The sequence below is a fragment of the Zonotrichia albicollis genome, chromosome 2 (assembly GCF_047830755.1).
Source record: "Zonotrichia albicollis isolate bZonAlb1 chromosome 2, bZonAlb1.hap1, whole genome shotgun sequence".
NCBI classification, from domain to species: domain Eukaryota; kingdom Metazoa; phylum Chordata; class Aves; order Passeriformes; family Passerellidae; genus Zonotrichia; species Zonotrichia albicollis.
The window spans coordinates 85,429,006-85,446,094 of NC_133820.1; the positions used below are offsets into that span (position 1 = coordinate 85,429,006).

Sequence of the window (17,089 nt, forward strand, 5' to 3'; positions counted from 1 at the left end):
ATAATTATCATTCTTCATTATTTATAGTCTATATAGTTATTTAATATATTGTTCATCTCTCTGATGCTGAACACTGAGTTGAAATTTTCAGCTAACTGTCAACAGTATCTTCAGGATCACTTACACGAGAAGCAGCAGCTAACTTTGTGTCATACTTTCCCTCAGGCATATTACCTTGTGCTTATCAACACTGAATTCCATCAGCAGATACTACTCATGTAACATTTTCAAATCCTTCTGCAAGTCTGTACCATCACCTTCAGATTTGTCCAACTGAAAAAATTACAATTTTCTCCCTTCTCCAAGTCATGTCAGTAAAAAAGAAAAAGAACAACTAACAGTTTCTTGGGCAAAGTCTGTCCTTTTGCCCATTTTGTTCTTGGATCTCAGTTTCTGTGCTGTTGCTTGCATCCAACTAAATTTTGGCGAATGCCTTGTTAGGGTAACTCTGTCCTACAGCAGCCAAGTCTATGTTCCTGGTGAAGCAGGGAGTAAGGAAGATAGAAATGAAAATCAAATTTCTATGATCAGTGGGAAAGCAACGGCAGAATTTGTGGGACCATGACGCATTTTTAAATTATGTAGAAAGTGAAGAAGTGAACTATGAAATATACAGGATTCAGAGGGCAAGAAAGTTGAGGTTCATGAACACAGGAGCTTCAGGGCAGGGTATGAAAATGGGGTGGCACAGTGGTACTGTGTAGTTGAGGATGGCATCCAGAGGGCTGGGGAGCTTAGTGTGGTAGCAAAACTAAGACTCTACTTGGAACAGAGAAGAGTGGACATGCTTGAAAGGTTATGAACCAAGTACTTGGGAAATTAGAGATTTTGATGGCTAGGAGGAAAGATTGGCCATTCAGAGTCTGGGCACATTAGGAAGAAAGGAAATGGAGCTATGAGATTAGTCAGAGCAGCTTTGGAATTAATACTTTGTTGTATATCCCCTCATGCTCTGAGGGGATATTTCAATTTTTTGATTGAAATAGCATACATAACACTGCTGGAAATCACCCTGAATTACTAAACATAACTTTTATTTGTTTTATACTTTTCAACTGGTGTTTAATTTATAAAAGGACTTGTGTCTTATTTACACATCATTCATCATCCTACTGTTGAATGCCTTCACAAACCCTTATACAGATAATTTATTAAACTGTCTGTGGTAGGTTGACCCTGGCTGGATGCCAGGTATGCACCCAAGGCTGTCTATCATTCCCTTTCCCAACTGGACAGGGAAGAAAAAATAGATATAAAGGCTTATGAGTTGAGACAGGGAGAGATAACTCATCAATTACTATTACAGGCTAAACAGACTTGACTTGAGGGTATCAATTGAATCTATTATCAGTCAAAACCAGAGTAGGATAATGAGAAGTGAAACAAATATTAAAAACACCTTCTCTGAACCTGTCCCTCCTTCCCAGCATCTATCTCCTCCCCCCTAGTAGTACAGGGAGATGGGGAAATGGTTGTCACATGTTGTTTTGACTACTGCTCAAGGAGAGGAGTTCTTGCCCCGCTCCAGCATGGGATCCTTCCCACAGGCTACAGCTCTTTCATGAACTGCTCCAATGTGGGTCTCTTTCCAAGGGCTACAGTCTTTCAAAGAAAGCCTGCTTAAGTGTGGGTCCCCAAAAGGGTCACAAGTCTCACCAGGAAACCTTCTTTACCACGGGCTCCTCTCTCTACAGGTCTGCAGGTCCCTCCCAGGAGCCTGCTACAGCATGGGCTTCTCACAGGGTCACAGTCCCCTTTTGGGCAGTGTTATGTTTGCTTAATAATTTCATCAAAAAAAAACTAAACAATATTTAAGGTAGCAACAATTTTAATTGAATAGTTTAGAAAATATATAAATAAGGGATAATTTGGTTCAAATAATAGCGCATAAGCAAAAACAACCGCGGGGTACGGAAGGCAGGGTTCTTGACTCTTGCCACTTCATGTACAAGCTTGCTAAATAAAAGTTACTCTTTATATGCTATGTGTGAATGCTATCTCTTTCTATTTTCGGTTTGTCACTTTTCTGTCTCCGCTTTCATTACTACTTTTACTACACATTCTCTACTACTCGGTTTAGTAGTCGCACAAGTCTTTGAGGGTCATCACTGATGAAGGCCCTGTAGTCTTCTTCGTTGTCTTTTAATTCATTTTTGGGTTACACATGCGCACCAAGCCAGTACAATATAAGCTAAAACTAATGTATCACTGTATTTGCATATCAAAGCAATAAGTCTTTTATAATTAACATTTTCTTAGACCCAACCAGGTTCTTAGTCATTTTTAGCAACTGTATCTTCAGCTTCTTTCTTGTAGTCCTTGAGAACATCTGCTGAGAAAGGAGAGTGAGTAGAGCTCCTCCTTTCCCTCTCTTCTTTGGCATTACAACTTTTAACTATTAACTATTTTATTCTTTTCAAATATTAATTACTGTATCAATATTAATTATTGTTTCAATTTTTATCAGCACGAATCATACCTATTTACCACAGGCAGCGACCTGCTCTGGCACAGGTGTCCTCAACAGGCTGAGGATGGATCTCTGCATGTCTGTGAACTTCCATGGGCTGCAGGAGCACAGCTGCCTCACCATGGACGGCACCAGGGGCTGTGGGGAATCTCAGCTCTGGCACCTGCAGCACCTCCTGCCCCTCATCTGCACTGACCTTGGTGTCTGCAGGGCTGTCACTTCACATATTTCCACTTCTCTCTTCCCTGGACACAATTACTTCAGGTATTATCTCTGATGGGCTCAGCCTTGGACAGCAGCAGGTCTGTCCTGGAGCCGGAATTAGTTCCACCAGATGCGAAGGAAGCTTCTGGCATCTTCTCACAGGCACCACTGTAGTCCCACTGCTAGCAAAACCTGGCCCTGCAAACCCAATACAGTCCTTAATTAGGTAAACTGTGATTTTATTGCTCCATTTAACAAATTTTTAAGTGAGTGAATTTTGATGACTTGCTTGGGATCGCAAAGTTAAGTCTGCCAAAGCTAAGACTTACCAAGATTTTTTATTTCTTAGCTTCACACAGCAAATAAAGTAATTAAAGCAAATGTGTAGGTCAGCAAAATGAAATTAAATTAGACATACAAACAAACACAGACAAGCTGTTAAACCAATCCAGAAATGCTAAGTCACCCTTTCTATCCAAAAACATACATGGAAATTAAAGATAGGCTTATTTCAGAGAACTCAATGAAGTGTAACACTGCTTACTGAACTAGAAATATTTACTATCCTGCATTTTTAGTAATATTCTTTGGAAAATGCAAATCTTTCATCAAACCAAATGGGGGAAAAAAAGGTAGGGTTTTTTTTGATCAATTATTTTTAGTTTCAATATCTTTAGATTTTAATAAGCATTTTATAAAAACATTCCTAGGGTTTCCTGAATTGTAACAATATTATCATTTAATTTACTCTTTCTGTGAATGGAGTTAAATCCAGCTGGTGGATGGTTGTAAATTGTGTTTCCCAGGACACAGTTTGTGGGCCAATTCTGTTTAATATCTTTATTGATCTGGATTAGGGGACTGAGTGCACCCTCAGAGAGTTTGGAGAGGATAAAGTTCAACAGGACCTTCTGGAGGGTAGGAAGGTTCTACAGAGGGATCTGGGCAGGCTGCATTAATGGCTGAGGCCAGCTGTAGGTGGTTCAGCAGTCCCCATCCCTGGAAATGTTCAGAAGGATTGGGGATGCAGCACATGGATACATGGTTTAATGGGGAACATTGTGATGCTGAGCTAACAACTGAACTCAATGATCTTAGAGGTTTTTTCCAGCCCTAATGATCCTATGATTCTATGCTTTTATTTTTTGATACAGTACTGAATTCGTAATTTACTGATATGTTTTATTGGCAACATTCTATATGTTTAGAAAAATAAATTAAAAACTAGTTTTTGAACTAAAGAATTATCTATGTTTTTTTTTTTTTTTTCGTTTCTTTCCTAATGAGGGTATAATTAAATAAATTAATTGTTTTTCTTAAATTAAAGAAAATTACAAGGAGCTTGGGGTGTTTGGGATCCGCATTATAAAATACAGCACCAAGTCTCAGATAGCTGAAGCATAAGAAAATGCTCATGGAAGCTAAACTCTGAAAATTTCAGAAGTTTGAGAAGACTGTTTTGTCAAAAAGGCGGATGGATCTGCAGCACTTGGGGTTGAGGTGAAGAGTTGTATTTAATAAAAGAGAGAGACATAAAGCCTAAGCAAGAAAGATCACTTTTTGACAGATGATAAGCTTCTGAGTTTTCATGAACCAGCAAGATAGGGTTTTCATATATTTTTATAGTAGTTTGGTCTTGGAGATTAGAAAACTGAAGCATGAATTGACCCTGAAAACAATGTTGGCTGGCATTATTAATGAGGTTCCACAACCCTGAGGGGGAATAATATGCACTCTTATTGATATGTTTGCTTGTATGCCACCGTGGTTAAAAGTGTCTCAGACCCTGAACCAAAGGACAAAATATAGGTCAAGTCTCCCTGAACAATTTCTCATGCTTTTAACTCCATAATTCCATTGAATTGGTTTACGTAAGCCAAAAATCTGAATATTCAGAATATATTTTTATTTGTAATATTTTCATATCTAATTTATATATTCAAAATACTCTATTTAAGTGTACGTATTTGATAAAGCACTGCCAAGGGTACCCATTTTAAACCATAAATATGAAATTTTTGCAAATAATATTTTAAGCAGTGAAAACCCTTAGTCCCACAAGCAATTTATCTGCGCTCAATTTTCCCAGTTTAAAAAAAACTAAATTATTTGGATTTAGCCTCAGATTTTCTAATGGTCTTTTGAAGGAAAAAAGAAAGAAAACTTGGGGTGTATTTAATTTGTTTTCACCAGCACTACTCACAATACTGTGAAATATATAGAACTGACTGAGTGGAAAATTTTGCCAGAAAGTATCTGAGATTGTACAGTCAGAGTAATTTGACATCTGTGGTTTAGCATTTTTATGAGTCATTTATTAAGTGCATTAAAAATATGCCTTCCCTCTAATCTACCTTATTTGTGTCATTATCTGTTCTCTGTAATTCACTCACTAGAAAGGGATCTAAATAAAACCAAAGCAAAACACCAGAGTTCAGCACCCCTGTGTTGATCAAGAAGCATGAGCAATGCACTTTCTGGAAGAGTGCTGTCTGATTAGGATTATTGCCTTTGTGATTTACTTCCAAATTTATTTGTGCAAGACGCCAAAATAAAAATCTCTGAAATCCACGAGAAGTGAGATCCCAGTGTGCTCTGACCTCTTCATCATACCCAGAAATGACAACATGATTTTCTTAGAAATTAATTAGGATGAAAGGCAGAATGATTCCACAATCAAACAGGGAGATAAACCAGAGTTTGCAGCGTATGAGTGATGTAAACACCATTCAAGCATGAAAAAGTAATATCAGGAAAAAATATTGAATACTTCCTTTAGTTTCTATATTAAGGCCATCTATAGTTTTATACATGGCATATCAATAATAAGTGGGGGAATTTAGCTTCTAGATATAAAATATATCTAATTTGAACCAAATATTTAGTTTGAGGACTATTAAACTTTTTTTCAGTTCTTCCTTTTTCGTTGCAGGTAGACAATATGAACATATTCTAAAAGGCTTTGGTCTACCAAAATAGAAAAATTTGTCATTTTTTTACTAGAGAAAGGGGTCAATTACTGGGAAGGTATTTACTGTATGCAGGCTTGAAATGCATTATTATTAAGACTTTATTAAGTAGGTGATGGGGACCATAAGACTGAAAACTATTAATTCCACTAACAGTGAATTTTTTGCTTTTTATATCTTGTTTGTTTCTTTTTGTTTACAGGAAGATTTTGATGCAAGAATGGCAACATAAAAAGTGTATGTGCAAAGTCTTTGTAAAGTTTGTAAGAATTGTTTTGGCAAAAATTGCTTACAAAAATTACACTTTTGCTATCCTTGCTATGAACTAAGCCTTCTTCCCAGTGTTTCATTCAGCTTAGTTGTGGAAATAGAGAATTCTATTCATTTTCTTGGATAACTAAGTAAGATGAGAAAACTCTGCAAAGAAGCTTTTCCAGAAGATCATTTTGAGCTGGACATTGAGAGACAGATCTATACTTTGTTACTGAAGAGAAGCATGATTCTGCAGATGCATGAGGAGTTAGACTGAAATCACTCCTAGAAGAGCTGAAGTACAGGGAGGAAATCAGAGAACCCTTTGCACACAGTGTGGAGTTACCAAGTTTGAAAGAGTGGGCAGAAATAGCAGTTTAGGAGAAAGGATAAGACTGGCCTGTGTTTTTTAAGGAATTCAGCTTGAAAGAGAAGTTGTCTGTAGCGAAGTGTGGTAAACTAACAAGTTATTCTGAAATGTTAACAATTCTTGGGCTAGGTGTGTGGTGATAAATTTGTGAGTCTTGCTGTAGTGGCTTCCTTAGAGTAGCACAATTTTATCCTGAAGTTACTAAGAAATCAAAAGAGACATTTTCCCAAAACTGTTCTGTTTCCTGATGCAAATTTTCTACTGTACTTCTTCTGTAGGAAGATATACAAGAGAATCACATGTATAACAGTAATTTATTTTCTTCAAAAGCTTGCTTACCTCTTTTCTTTCCTATGTCACAAGGCTCTTTCTTACTGAACAGAACATTAACAGTTCCATTTATTCAAAGGATGGGACACTATGTGCATGGATAAAGATTTTAAAAATGGGTCTAGATTAACATGTAATGATTCTCTTTTCATTACCACATACACTGGAGTAGGAAGCACAAAATCCATAAGCTAAAATTGTTTTATTTTATCTTCTCAAGCCTTGCTGCTCATGATCAGTAGGAATAGACAGGGGCACGAATGTTTTTATTCAGTGCTGGCATGGCATCAAAATATGTCCAGAAAGATACTGAGGCTGCCTGCACCTTTTCCTTAGCACTCTCTGAAGTTTTAGACGTCACAGAAAAGTTATGGATTCACTGCCTTTTACTGCCAAGTATAGGCTTTAAAATATTGCCCTGACATGTCATGGTATAAATTGATAAAGATACATCGTTGCTCATAAGTAGCAATTATGTTTTATATATTTTCTGCTAAAAGAGAAAACAGTATGCAGCCTGCCAAGATTTCTCATTAAAAGTTTAAAAAATTAGAAATACTTGTTACTAATTAGATAATTAGGCAGTAGATTAGAAACCTCTAAAGAGAAATGCACTTAAGCCTAGTAGTATGTTACAATATATCTGTTTGAATTAATTTCTGTGGTATCATTAGCATTATGTATTAACATCACAGTTTAGATTAAAATGTGTAATCTGAGGTACCATTATGTCTAACACTTTGCATCTCACTGGATTTTTCATGTGTCTAATTAGCACAAAGTTCACGTTCATGTTTTTTCAATATGAACACAGCTTTAAAGAAGCATATCACTGATTATGCTAATACATCTGGTGGAGCACCACAGAGATGAATTTTTTTCACTTTTCTAAAAGGTGAATACAACTACAAATCTAGCAAAGAAAAAAAATCTGTGATTTAGTACATTACCTTTGGACACTTGTTTCAATAAGAAAGAATTTTGATAGTTACACAAAGAAGAGAAACCTGGTCTGATCCAAGAATTAAAATAAAAGTCTCTTTACATGTCATTTATGAATAATTTAAGAAGTTCAGTAATCCGATATTACTGAATATTATTTATTAATAATTTTAGTAAACAAGAATAAAGTATGCAGATACTTAGAAGGACAATGTCAAATGAGAGGATACTTTTGTCGGTTTTAACAGACTAAAACCTCCAAATTTGCTAACACAAGACCTGAAAAGTAGTATGAATAAACACTTTGAACCCGGTCTTTTATATTTTCCTCTTCCCTATCTTCTTATGTATGACACATTTCTTTTAATCCCAGCTTTTCCTGATTCCTAGCTTTCAGAACCTTGTAATATCTTACAATTTATCCCCATCATTTTGCTTTCTCCTATCTTTTATTGCATTCAATTTTCTGTCTATCCACTTAAATGTATATCTGAATATGACTTATTCTACTGATTCCATCTGTTATCTCTTCAAAAGTAGCAAATGAAGGTCATTCTTAACTGAGCAGATTCACGACCATAAGGAAATAATAAAAAGAATTTACCTCCATTATTCATCTGTTATAGGCACATGATGGTTACTTTAAAAAAAATCACATTTTCCTCTCTAAACCCTATGGAATTCAACTTATATAGTGAAATTGGTTTCCCCAGGAGTTGTTCACACAGCAACCATGTCCGTTATTTGAGAATATAAACTGTTTCCTGAGAGCAAACCTGAAAAGTCAATTACAGTTTATGAGTTAAACACTTAAATGTTTTCTTGATTCATTTGGTTTGAAATGTGGAAGACAGTTTTTCTTAAACAGCTACTGATTTCAGAAGGAGCTAAGTCTCCTAAATACAAGTTAGACACCCAACAATCATTGTAGAAATGACCACAAGGGCCATTTTCTAAGACAATAATATTTCATATTTTATGTTCTTAATTAGGGAAGCTTGAAAAATTAACTAATTCCCTTTTCCAAACAAAAGGAGACATAATAAAATTATAAAAAGCTGGAAGCTAGAAACATCTTGGGAAGGGATTAATTTATCTGGGACGGACAGTTTGAAAGCAGCATTTGAAACCAATCTCCAGAGAGATGGAGAATTTACTAATGAGCACTAAATATTCGTAAATGTGTGATTATGGACATTGTAGTCAATGAGTGTCCATGTATTTTACATATAACTAAGTTCTCATGCAAACAGACAATAGGAAAGTATCCCAGATTTAGTGTTTCTCTGCTATCTAGGATGTAAAGAAAACAAGCTGAGCCTTATGAATGAAAAAAAAAGCTGTTAGAGCTTGTGTAGTTAGAAATTCCCATTGTTTAACAGCAGGTCCTATTTCTGGGGCAGGAACTTCAAACCGTGGAGAGACAGGATGATTGTTTTCGTTATGTTTTACATGTGCATTGTTTGCTTCCCTGCCCTTAGGGAAGGCAATCTTCCATCTATCTCAACACCTACTTTTTGTCAAGATTTAGGATTCCATCCCTAGCCTGCAAATATGATATGAGAAAGTAACATTCTGAAGGGAATGTCAGTTGGGTTGTTTCCATTCTTTTTATTTATATTGTATTAGGGCAGTTTGCTGTCCTGAAATACTCATATATTTGGGACACTTCTGTTTATTCTTAAAGGGACACTGAAGATGCTCAGTGCTCTTTAGGACATACTAGTGGTCTAAATTGCATACTAAATGCAATTAGTATATAAATTTAAATTAAAAATGCATTCTGAATTCTGGTTTTCATGACATTGACTGAATCTATTCCAGTTCTTCTTGGCAACTGCCTGGATTATGTTGTTTAAATGTGGTTTTCTTCCTATCCCTGTATCAAAACCTTGTTCATCCTGGCCCTCGTTTGTGCTTCTTTGTGCCACAGCACCTCTTTCATCACTGCACTTACAAAAAAAGATTAAACTATTCCAGGAAGTGGGAGAGTAATGCAATTGAATGGATATTTAGGAGGCCTGGATGTGCATGAATTGGCCTTCAGTAAATAGTTTGGCCCTATGCCTTTAGTCTTTAAAGCAAATTAAATCCTGAATGGCATTTCTCCAGGAAACATGCTTGATGGATTCCAAATCCCAAATATTAAACATAGGCTGAATTTCTGAAGTATTTTTTTCCTTCATAAATAATTTTAGGAGGTAAAACCATTCTTTTCAATAGACAACTAAGGTTGCAGTGCTGTCCTAGCCCCGAAATCTAAAATGCTAGACTGAAGCTATGCTAAAAATTGATGATACAGAACTGTAAGGAATTATTTACTGTGTTCACCGCTGGCTGGTGACACTATTAGACTTCTATGGTTGAAACACAAACAGAATAGACAGAAATATGTTTTTGTAATTGAATTCATACCTTAAAGTCATCTTAAAACTTTCCACAGGATTTCTCAATATATATGGGTTTAAGTATTCTAAATAATTTTTTAGAGAAGCAAGAGGCAAGAGCTTTTCTGCAAGAGACCTACTGTAAGAGACCGGCCCTAAGAACATTTTATCTTAGAATTGAAATTACTTGCTAAAGGGCTCAAATATTCTGTCTTTTATGAACTTGAGTGGTGAACAAACCCTGTTATTATTTGAGTTTTCTCTATTGAATGTGTGACCTTTTAAATATGACAGAGTTGGTTGGCCCACACCTTAGCTGGAGCCATTTTCAGGAAATTTGTGTAATATTCTTACTCTATAATAATTCTGTATTTATATAGGTATAACTCATAAGCAGGAGCTCTGGACCAGAAAAAATCATAAGTAACTGAGGACGTATTAAATATCAGAAAATAATTTGACAGCTAATTTCATTTAGTCAGTACATTTGAAAACCATTGAATAAAGGTTAAATTAACATATAATTTCTTAGACAAGCAAAGTAGTACTTCCTAATATCACTGACTAGTTTGTAAGTGTAGTTTATTTTTTTTCTGAAATCAAAATACTAAGATTTGAAGACAGAAATGGAATAACAACTATATTTTCAAGTTTATATGTCCAGCACTTCAAAAGAAGTAACGGAATTTATCTTGCCTCCTTTTTTTTCTCTAAAACATTTTTCCTATAAATGTAATTCAGAAGAGCAAGCAAAGACTTCTCTTACCTGTTAAAACACTATAGTCTTACACACAATGTACAAGCAAAATGATGATTTGTTTTTTCTGTCATGTAAAACTCAGAAGACAGCTGTGGTTAGGTTTGGGATAGAAATCTCACTAGAAATCTCTTCCTTATCCCACTGCTGTAGTGGCATAGAAGCGTAGCTGAACAATGAAATTGTTCCTCAGCCCTGAACTAAGAGTTGACTGTTGCCAAAAGACGACAGAATAAAAAACTTGGAGATGGGGGAAATGGAGAATGTGAAACACTCTCTTTGTGGGCACTCACCAGTTATACCAGGTCAATATGAAGGTATCTGCACCCTGCATGAAAGTGCTAATTAAAGGAGCAAGTGTAAGGAGAGGGCCTGCTTCTCTAAGGGTACCTGGTCAAAGGAGCCACAAAACAAGAACATACAGAGAGAAGCCTGACCAATGTGCAGTCATGTAGATGGTGAAGACAGCAAACCTGATCAATCACACAAACTGGGAAGGGTATGTAGGTTGTGAAGGTGTTTATTTTTTTCAGTTGGAAGGATAAGGAAAGGGAGTGAGACAGAACTTGGAGAGACATAAACCCTGGTGAATTAGCGCTAACAAACAATAATCAAGGACAAACCTGTCACGTCATTCTAACTGATGGACTACCAAGAAAGAGCAGACAAAGCAGGAACCTGCAAAAGGCTAAGCCACTAGCCACCGTGTTTGAGAAGTTGTGGCAGAAAAGGGGAAACATATCCCTTGTTTTTAGAAGAGGAAAAAGGAAGGCCTGAGTGACACTCCAGTCAGTCTCAACTCTGTGACCAGCAAGATCATGGAGCAGATTCTCCAGGAAACTGTGCTAAAACACATGGAAAATAAGGAGATGATTTGGAACATGGCTTCACTAAGCACAAATCAGTACTTGAAAGTGGCCTATGAGAAAGCTGGGGAGGGACTTTTTGCAAGGACATCTAGCGACAGGACAAGATGTAATGGCTTTAGGCTGGAAGAGGGTAGATTTAGATTAGATGTTAGGAGAAAATTCTTTGCTGTGAGGGTAATTGGGTATTAGAATGGGCTGCCCAGAGAGGTAGTGGGTGCCCTGTCCCTGGAAGTATTTAAGGCCAGTTTGAAGGGGACTTGGAGCAACCTGGTCTCATGGGAAGAATTCTTGCCCATGGCACTGGTAGTTGGAACTAGATTATCTTTAAAGGTCCCTTCCAGTGTAGAACATGCTATGATTCTATGCATTCTATGATTTTATGACTGAAACAAATAACATATCTGGGGCTGGTTTTGTCCTCTATTTGTTCATCTTGTTACCATTGTTACAGAAAAACAGTGTGAATTTACCCATTGTGCAGGTTCTTGGGTTGGTATTCTGCTTTATACCTTAATTCCTGAAAAAAAGAACATCTGGAGAGTTACAGGTTCGGATGTCTCATCTCAATGCTAGTACAAAATTCATTTAGAGGATAATTAAAGTGAGGTGGAATACAATCTGACTCAGTGCATAGGTACAAATTCATACATGTGAAATTGATGCCTTTTTAACCCATAAGAGGTTACCAAAAATTAATAAAAAATAGATTTATATCACACTAATTGATGTAATTTATGTCTCTTTTTCTGGCAATGGGGTACATAAAAGTTCATTACAGTCAAGGAATAGCTATAAGATAAAATGCTAAGTCTTGTCACAGATTTTTAAAGTGGATAATCAGTAAGAAAGGAATCACAAGGACTGTTCCCAGGGCTATCAGGTACAATATCTGATCAGGCAATAAACCACTGATTTATATTTAACACATTCTTTAAAGTTAGCAAGTGTTGTTATTCATATTTCACAATCAGGAAACTGAAATAGAGTGCTATGTCAAATTCAGTTCTTGATAGCAATGAAAAGTGGGACAAGTCACACTTTTACAGTGTTTTCTCTCTCTGACAACAGAGGTCAACCTGAGACAGCAAAAATTTGCGGAAATTATCCCACCTTAAGACTAGTTTGATAATGAAAAGGGAAATATGCATATTTTCACTCATTGTACTATGAAACTAATTAAATCAAATAAAGAATTTTTTTAGGCAAGACTAGGAAAAAAGCTGAAATATTTCAGAAACAGGCTGAAAATTTCAGCACATTTGAACAATGGCGTGATGTTAATATCTATTTTATTTTATTTGAAAGTATGATCTGCCCTAAAAAAAAAAAAAGCCATAAATATTTTTAGCAATTAGAAGTCAGTAACAAAATGTCTGATTTAGATTCAAACCTCAGCACTTCTCGTCAGAGTTAGAATATTACACAACATGAGCCATTCAATCTAAGCCACATCTGCCAGCTTAGAAATTTGCTGTGTCCAATATACCTGTGGAGTAAAACCTATGGGATTCATTTTGTGTATATTTTAATTTCTCTGTTTCTTGGTAATTTCCAATCATATTTCTGCCACCTAATCTTTTTTTGGCAAATAATTATAATTTTTATTAGTGCGAAGCACTAAACTTCAGGCTCACATCTGGCCATATCAGGTCATGCTGGAGCCTTTGCTGATTTGAAATGGTCCTGGAAAGCACTTTGCAGATGAAAAGGAAAGGCTCAGCTGCTAGCACTTTAGTTATACAACCTTCATAGATCTGGTATTTGAAAAATAGACAGTTATTATTTTCTTCTTTTTTTATGTTTTTTTTTTTCTGATGGACTCTGCTATTATCCAGAAATGCTACTAGGATTTTCTGTAGTAGTATATCTACTGTCAGCTCATGATCTGCTCATGATCTGTTTACAGATTTTATAGGGGATAATAAATTGGCTTCCAAAAGGTTTCTCACTCTGCAATAGTTACCCACCTGTTGATCCCAGGTTTCTTTAATAGTTTATTGCCAAATATTCATCTGTAAATAAAAAATTCTTTGGTTAGTTCTCTCAAACCTAAATCCATCAATTGTTCATGATACCAATATAGAAAAATGCCGTAACTCATTTCTGAAACCAGTGTTCTTCCGTGCTGTGATTTTTCTGATTGTGATTTTATTTCAGCAGGCTGTATCCTAAAAAAGGGCTAGCATAGTTAACAAATGCCTCCTTCATCCCTTGTGCTGAGTTATTTGAATTGCATGGACCAAATAGGTCTGAATACTTTAGTATTTGAAAACAGTTCACACAAATGTATTTTGTCTGCTACAAAAAAGGGCTATGTAAAATGTCTTTGACATTTACTGCTTGATTTTACAGGCAGGCAAGTTGTGGAGGGTACTACTCATTGCAACCTGTTACAGTGCATAAAGCAAATAAAAATTATTCACAGTAAATGAGAAAGGTTGTACTGGAAAACTCCCACTGTTTATTATATATCTATCTCTATAGTCAGGATATTTGAGGCAAGATGGGAAGGTCAGCTATTCTGTTGTTACTGGTCCTGAATTTGCTATGTAGTTCTTCATATGGTGCATGTTTTTTTGGTTCATATATGGTTTATAGTCTTCGGGTCTCCAGTATAATCCTGTGCCCTTTTGGTTATTGTCCCATAACATTACTTACCCTGCATCCCAGGGCTCCATTCTCAAAGCCCTTTCTGTCATACCTGACCTTTTTGCATCCAAACTACATTTTTAAGTCAACAGTGAATATTTTCATCCACATAAGTCATCAGCACGTTACTATTACTATAAACATTGGGGTTATGCCACAAAATTTTGAGCAAAGTGAAATTAATAAGTACTTGGTCATCAGAAAATTGTCATTACACTTAAACAAGCTAAAAACAATGCTCCAGGCAGGCCAAGGGGAGCTCCGATGCAGCCTATGAGCCTTGGCCCAGTTGGGGCAGAGCCTTTGGCTTGTAATTAGCAATAGCACATCTATGGAGATAAATGGCTCCAGGGCAAGGTGACACCATCTGGCTTGCTCCCTCTCTACTCTAGGACCAGCTTGCTGGCTTTTTCCCAAACCCCTAACACTTGATTCTGAGCCTAATCCTGGTGCTCAGTGGTAACATACTCAAAGAACACATTGCCATTGTGTTTGAGTGCGACTTTGAGCTCAAAGTATTCAAAAGAATTTGAGTTCCAACAAAGACATCACTTCTTTAGTTCAAAATGCAGCGTGAAATCTGCTCTGTGCCATGGGGTGTGGCTTTACCTTGAGGAAGAACACTTTGGAAACCTATTGGAGCAAAGCCTAAGTACTGGAGGACAGAAAAGAATGAAGGGGGGTCCATTATCCTCCCCTTTCAAGGGGAACCACGGACTCCCCATTAATGTATTATGCTTTATCCTTAAAAGAGTTATTTTGGGAAGGGGTGGTTAGATAAGAAATCAGGAAGAAAATTAATGTTCAATCAGTGCAAATGATAAGGGATGAATGCTCAAGCCTGTTTGACTGAGTAGATGTATCCATAAGTTTCAATGTAAGTCCCTGTATTTTGATTAGATCTTTGAAGTTTTGAAAGTGTCTGAGACATATAGTTGACACTTTGTTGCTCTTTCCATCATTTAACACCTTTTTCAGACAAGCAGTGCCACATATTCTATATATTTATCGTATCAAATGGGACAGTGTTATTAAAATTACCCATACATTCCTATTTAGAGATCCATAAATAATTTCAATTATTGATTTTAATGGTATACCTGTTCCAACTGCTTCATTTCCATTAATTATTCATTAATATGCTTGGATTTCCTGCTGATACAAGCTGAATGAATGAAGAATATTTCCTGTAACATTGCAAAATAATCTGGAAGACAAAAAAAGTGTGCATATATTTTTTTTAATTTTAATAAATTCAGTCTTGTTAAATACATTATATTAGAGGAACTGATAGGACTCTATCAAATGTGTAACTGTAGATACATTGTCTTTTATTATTCTATTAATTTTAATAGTGGTAAGACAATCTGTTTTAAAGGAATGACATTGGTTAGCACTCTGATAAAAAGGCCTTTCATTTAGAATTGCTTAAGAACATTTGGAAGGCCACAGAGGCTCAGAGATTAAAAAATAAAATTAGATGCGGGAGTGTCCTGAGATGTATATCTTGAAGAATTTGAAAGACAAAAACTTCTTAGCAGTTAAAGAAAATTGCACTGCAGGACATGCTAGGATAAAATCCCCCCAAAAATTAATCTAAGGAAACACTAAGAAGTGGGTTACATTTTGCAGTATCCGAATTCTTCAATCACTCAGATTTAATCACTTTTGCCATCTCTCCCACATCTTTTGTAGATATGTAACTATGCATTTTCCACCAAGAGCAGGAAAGGATCTCCAGGTGTAGATGTGCACGACAGCTCTCAGGTAGAGTGCAATAAGCACTATGAGACACTGGAAAAGAATACCTCTCCTCGCCTGCCCCTGCTTCTAACTAGGCAGGTGAGATAAAAAGTACACTTGCATACGGGGGTAAAAACAAGATCATGAATCTGTCACAAAAATCTGAACATTTTAAGCCAAGAAAGGGGAACTGAGGAGTTTGGGAATAGACTTGACAGAATCATTTTAATTGGCATGCCTTAAAACCAACATTTCTGAAGTACAGTCAGAATAGCTGTCTAACATCATAGTTCAGCATTAAATCAAACTACTCACAAATCCCTAATGACACTTGTCATTTTTGTAGTGTGGCCAGTTAGTTATTTTCACAAAGAATGTCAATCTACAAAGAAAACCCAATTTCCTTATTGAAGGAATCAATGATCAAAACTTTTTGACTTATCTTAAACAGGAATTTTGATTAGGTTAAAGAAATGGTTTGACATATAAGGTTATCAAACCATCTTCCAGAAAATTATTTCAGGGGTTGGTTTTACTCTTTATTGAATCAAATAATATGTACAAACTGGCTGCTTTTCTCTACTCTAGTACACATATTGATGCTAAAATTATTTTTGTTGCATATATTTGTAGCTCTGTAGACTATTGTTGTGCAGTTATATAGCTCCTAGCTAACTCCAGTATTTTTCCTACCCTGATAGACAGAAAGACAAAACACATACCAAAAGGCTCCTATCCCATCTTGCTGTTTCTGGGAACTAAGGTTGAAACAGCTTCTCAAGACACTTTCTCATAAAGAAAGTACAGCCATTATAGGAAGTAGCAAGAAAGGGGAGTTCCAGAAGAGGATGAAGCAAGGGAGTAACTGCCTTATTACTTCTGCTTCTAATTGGAAATTCTTGTCAATTATGCTAATTTGCTAAACTTATAAAACTGTATTTGCCCTATGTGGGGTGGGCATTTTTCCATATCTGCCTTTGGAGGCCTCCAATTGAAAACCATCTTTTATATTGCCTCCTATACCAATATTGTCTTGAAAGTGTGTTGTTTTGTTTCTAGATCTTTAAGATATCAATATGGTTGTTCTTTTCATGAAGTCAAATTAAAACACAAAGAATTTGTTAAATTTCTTTGTAAATTTCAGAAA

At 36.1% G+C, this 17,089-nt stretch overlaps 1 protein-coding gene across 5 annotated transcripts in view; it reads right to left on the reverse strand.

The window, feature by feature from the left end:
- Nucleotides 1–1,570: 1,570 nt before the first annotated feature.
- LOC113459339 (uncharacterized) overlaps nucleotides 1,571–17,089 on the reverse strand; it is a 68,671-nt gene continuing 53,152 nt past the window's right edge. For 2 of the 5 annotated variants that reach the window (XR_012579087.1, XR_012579088.1), the window contains exons 3-6: nucleotides 15,300–15,406; nucleotides 13,518–13,562; nucleotides 12,021–12,067; nucleotides 1,572–2,872 (exon numbers count right to left, since the gene is read on the reverse strand). The gene's annotated coding sequence lies outside the window, so the exon portion shown is untranslated. Of the gene's footprint in view, nucleotides 2,873–12,020; nucleotides 12,068–13,517; nucleotides 13,563–15,299; nucleotides 15,407–17,089 lie in introns of all 5 variants that reach the window. The other 3 variants (XR_012579089.1, XR_012579090.1, XR_012579091.1) reach the window with 3 other exon arrangements.